This window comes from Passer montanus, unplaced genomic scaffold (assembly GCF_014805655.1).
Source record: "Passer montanus isolate IOZ18808 unplaced genomic scaffold, ASM1480565v1 scaffold19, whole genome shotgun sequence".
NCBI lineage: Eukaryota > Metazoa > Chordata > Aves > Passeriformes > Passeridae > Passer > Passer montanus.
Genome location: NW_024366480.1, coordinates 189,943 through 195,488, shown reverse-complemented (window position 1 = coordinate 195,488; position 5,546 = coordinate 189,943).

Genomic DNA, 5,546 nt, shown 5'->3' with positions numbered 1-5,546 from the left:
TTAAATGTATTTTGTTATTTATATGTATATAAAAATGTGTAAGTGGACAAATTTGCTAATATGATACAGAAACCACAAAGGTATTGCACATCAAAGGTGAGCTCTGTATTTTTGCCACATGGTAGCCTCAGGAATATAAGATGGCAATAATACATTGCAATTATCTTGGTGTTTTAGGAAGAGTGAAGACATAAATAAGGGATGAAACCACTGTTGGTATTCTTATTTCTTGAGTCAATGCCTTATTGATGGACTAATATACTCCCTTCTTTTCCTAGTGCTTTTTTATATCTCTCTACTGTTGAGATTTCCTGTATCCACTTGCCTTTGAATCTATGAATACTCTTCCCTGGTACTTGGTGTTTCAAAATACTGCCTGCACTCCACACTGTGAAATAAAGTAGGTTAGGGCTGTACAAAAAATCATCCACTGCTTTTGTAACTTCAGTGAGGGTGGCAGTGGGAATGGTAGGGGGCTGGGTATGATGTTATTTTAATGAATCAAAGGGATTTGTACTTTTCTCCCCTGTGTTAAGCTGTACTTTATTTCCTGTCTTGTGTTCTTTTTCTTCTCAACCTTTTTCATCAGAAGGGATGGACAAAGTAACTTACTTTTGTCTGGATCAGGGTACTAGCACAGTGTTTGCTGCTACTTCCTTTTGCAAAGTAAAACACGGTATTTTGTTTATATTGTTCCTACAAAATGTCATTACATTTCAACCACTGCTGGTACATAGAATGTACATAGAATTGTGATGTAATGGTACAATCTGATGGGACTTTGAGGGACTCCAGTGGATGTGGCCGTTTGTGAAGTGGACTTGTTTGTAGACAGTCGTGATGTTCTGTGCTGAGCTACATATCAACCCAATAAACTTCTCTGAACTTAAAATTTAAAAAAATATAAATTTCTGTCCTGTGCATACAGACCACTAGAACAACTTTGAGGTTTTATAATCACTCATTGGTTTTGTTCATTTTCAATAGTCTTTTCCTCAAGATATTATCTTTGTGTTAGGTATGGGAAGGACTTATTCAAATTCATGATTAAGGACTTCTGTACTCTGAGGTTTTAGTTCCCCTCTTCCCTCTTCTCCTTCCACTCCTTTCCACCAGAGCTTTTATACAAATTGTTGTTTTTGACTATGAAACACTTCAGATCTTAAACTGTTAATTTTTTTTTAATTACCAATCTACTGATTAATAAGTCTTTTGCTGATTTTATTTATACCTACCATACATGTTGTTTTACGAGGCCAAGAGGGTAATGTTTCTGAAAATCAGGTTATTAGGAGATCTTTGTCACAAGGAGCATGTTAAAAGAAGCTAAATCTTTCAGACCAGTCTGATAAGAAATTCAGCATGAAGTGCTTGGACAAGATGCTGGAGCAGCTGTGGAGTCATTAGTGGTTATTGTTGAGAAATGGATATTGTCTTTCAGTGTATGGGAATGCTGGGGCAGCAGCTTCAGATGAAGTTCTAGAAAATCTTTGTAACTAACTTTAAGGCCTTTAATTATAAATAGGTGAGTTAGCAACAAGATGATTTGTCATGTTAGATCTATCTCACTGCCCTTTCCAGCAGCAAAAATTCCACCCTGAATGAAGAATGCAGTCTAAAAATACCTTGGATATGTTCTTAGAAACCAATCAGTAAAATTATTCAAATACAGTGATTATCAAACTGTAAAGATGTGGCAAGCCATGCACACCAGCTTTTTGGAAATACTTAATACTTTGTCAAGTTTGTGTGCTGTTTATCTATTATAATTCCAGCTGTTAGAAACTGAGAGGAAGTTGAGTGGCTGCATTATATTAATTCATCCTGTTTTCCTACTTAATTCCCTGTGTGATTTGGATTAACAGTGCCAGGGACTGAACTTTCCCTGGCAAAAAATCTATTGTGGAAAAAAGAGCAGTGTTGGAGAAATGAGGATCATTTCATTACTTGAAATGGAAAATTCTAACCATAATATTTCATATAATGTATAATATTTGAAATCTGCACTTTCATTGTATTAAATCCTTCTTCGTACATAAAATTAGTCTCTTTACAGGGGAGTGTACAATGTTTGTCTCAGTAGCCAGATTAAATTGTCCCCATTCCTCAGCCTTCCAACTGTGCCTATCTCAATCCCAGGACTCAGCAGCAGAGTTGTACTGGAGGAGTATGAGCAACTGCACTGTACACAAAATGCTGTAGCACAATGCCCTGCTTGAAAATAACTTTGAAAGTGCCTCCTTAATTCAGATTTCTTGCTGTGATTTCACTGATGCTGTGGATCTGCAGCACATTGCATGAAGGTGAAGGAGCAGAAGGCTGGATGGAGGTCTTGAAGGAGCAGGGAGAGAGGAATTTAATCTGATTGAAGTTATTTGCAAGATTTTTGTTATGGATATTTGAGCCAACAAGAAAAGAATATCTAGGCTCAGTTTCCTACAGCTTTAGCCACAAAAGGGTTTTTATTTTAGAACAATAAAGCTACTTGTTAGCTTGATTAGCTAGCAACTTGTCATGTTACACTTCAGTGGAATCTGGGGGCGTCTACCAGGGAGGTACCCCTGTATCACCTCTACTTTAATATTAATTTGTAGGTGTTTATGTTGGCTGCTTTTGGGGGGAAAGAAGAAAAAGAACATGACATTAACAGACTTTGGGTCTGGACCTGTGTAGTGTGTTTTGTGGTTCTTTTTAACAGTTCATTTGAAAGTAGTGTGTTCAGCTAAATCTTGTGAGCAAAAGCAACAGATATGACTATGGATTGAAAATTAATCCAGATAACAAGGTGTATGTCATTGCAGTGACTTAATAAAATGATTATCAAGTGGGTCAGGGAACACTTACAAGCAGTGGCTAAAAGATAAAGCTGGATGAGATGCATAGGGTCATAAAGACAGTTGCATATTAGTTTTATTATATTTTATCCAGTAACAGCATATTGTGTAATGGAGAAACAACCTTTTATTTCAAAGTAAATTTAATAAGAGCTCTTTTGCATGAATTTATATAAATTTGTAATGAGATGGTTATAGTTCCAGCTTACATAGATTTACATGCATTGCTTAATGTCTAAAACCACCCCAAACAATTGGAGAAGGGAATTAGAGACTGAGGTTAGAAAACACCTCTATTATTTTGATGGACAGGTCAATGAACTAGGAAGTGTGCTTTAAAACCTGAGCTATAGTTGTCTCTTATTTTGCTTTGATGTTTATAATGTCAGATATTAATCTTTTAGATCAAAAAATTTCCATCCCAAAAGTTTCATGTATATTTTCTGTGCAGTTTCAGTTCAAATAGTACTGTTTTGCCAGGAATGAGAACAGGGAAGAAATGTTTATGTTTAAATAAAAACACATAGCTCTGCACAATTCCAGCTATGCCTACACCCTGCTTTGGAGCAGTTCAGTAGGATCAGTTGGTGATTTTAACTCTCCTGCAAAGTGATTTGAAATATGGCTAGGTTACAACACTCAGGAATAATTTCCCCTGTGTGTAAGAATAAACCCTTTTTTCTTCATCTTTGTTTTAAAGTAGAAAGCAGAAAACAAAATCTGTTAAATATAGTGATTTTAAGCTAATGTCATTCATACAGAACAACACCACTCTGCAGCCCTTCTGTTTCAACTGAGTTTAAAACAAAAAAAAAATAGTGCAGTTGGATCAAAAAAAAGTTTGTTTATTTGTTTGCTTGTTTGTTTTTAGAACTCCAAAGTGAGAGCTTGAAAACTATTGACTTTTCCCATGCTTTAGCATAAGAAAACAGAACAGGTCAGGAGTGTGGAGAGCTCACTCATGCATGGCTGCACGTGGGGACAGCAATTTTTGTCACACACAGGCACTGCTGGGGTGAGACCCTGCCCTTCTCTACTGCAGAGAAGCAGCCTGGCTGTCAGAGCAGCCAGCCCTTGCTACAGTGACAGGAGCAGGACAGTGCTACCATCATACAGTGCAGAATCTTTTCATGCCCACAGCAGCTCATGTATTTCAATACAGCATTAAGTGTTGCTAATACTGATCTGATTCCTGACAGTAGGCAGAGAAAGAAGATAATGATCATTTTTTTTACAATTCTAATGTTTGTATTTGTGAAATTTCACATAATTGACAGAATGACTAGGTTGGAAGAGACCTTAAAGATCCTTGAGTGCAACCCATGCCCTAACACTTCAACTAAACCATGGCACCGAGTGCCATATCCAGTCTTTTTTTAAACACATCCAGGGATGGTGACTCCACCACCTCCCCAAGCAGCCCATTCCAGAACTTTATCACCCTTTCTGTGAAAAACTTTTTCCTAATATCCAATCTGTATTTCCCTTGATGCAGCTTGAGACTGTCTCCTCTGGTTCTGTCAGTTGCTGCCTGGTGAAAGAGACCAACCTTCATTTACTTCCCTACTAGGATTAGCTGATTTTGGTCTCACACTTGTAAGCACACAGGCTGGCTGAGCTGGAAAACTTGAATGGAATTTTCAAGTAACAGTAGATCCTAATCTTGGCTTGAAGGAAAGCCTTGGCGTGAGTTGATTTAATGAGATATTTATGTGAAGTGACTGAACCTTAAGTTTCCTATTCCATTATTATTTATGGAATCTCTGTCTTTAAGTCTACAATATTTTCTGAATTGATGAGGAATATATGCTTCATTGAATATGACCATTTCTTTTTCTGACACTGACTAGAGTAATAGAACATTTTCTGTTTAGTACAACTATAGAATGTAGTTTCAACAATACTAACTGCTTGGATTCAGGACTGCAAGTTTGATTACTTCTGCAAAATACAGTATGGCTGAAAGAGAGACTGATACCACAGTGGAGTCCCTGAAGTCACTTTCCAGAGGTGAGGTAAGATTGAACAAATTCCTGATCCAGGGCAGCACACACCTAATGTTCAGTGAGATTCTGACAGCCCAGTTGAACTTTCCTGGGTGGAGGAGGTGGGACAGGTGGAGAGGGTCACAGCAGCTCACATGATGATTCCTCATGGAAACTGATATATCCTAGTGATAGACCTCTCTGAAGAATGGCTGGGAAGACTCCCTCAAAATCTCAACTTCCTAAATGCTCTTGTGCTTAATTAAAACCTTGGATTAAAAACTAAATAAATCTCAAAATGTGTTAAATTTGTTGATTAAATTGCACATAAAATGTTACTTGAAAGATTACTTCAGAAAATTACAGTTTTTTTCATAAAGGCTGGGTTTGATTGGTGGTGGCAGTTAAAAGCACGAAAAGTGAAATATTTGTCTAAAAATAGATCTTTGTATTTACAAACTTGGAGGGAAAATGTATTTTTATTTACACAGTTTATATAAAGAGATAATTTTTTTGCACATTTCTTTCACTACACTCATGATAAACACCAAATCCAGATTAAAGCTCCATAAAAATATATTTTTAAAAACTTCTAGTATATGCTGTGGTAGAATAATAAAAAATAGATAGATATGATGTGCTGGTATGAATTTGTTCCAGACCAAGACATATTATTAAGGTAATACTTCTAAAGCCCTAGAAAGTAAGACTTATTAATTAAAACAAA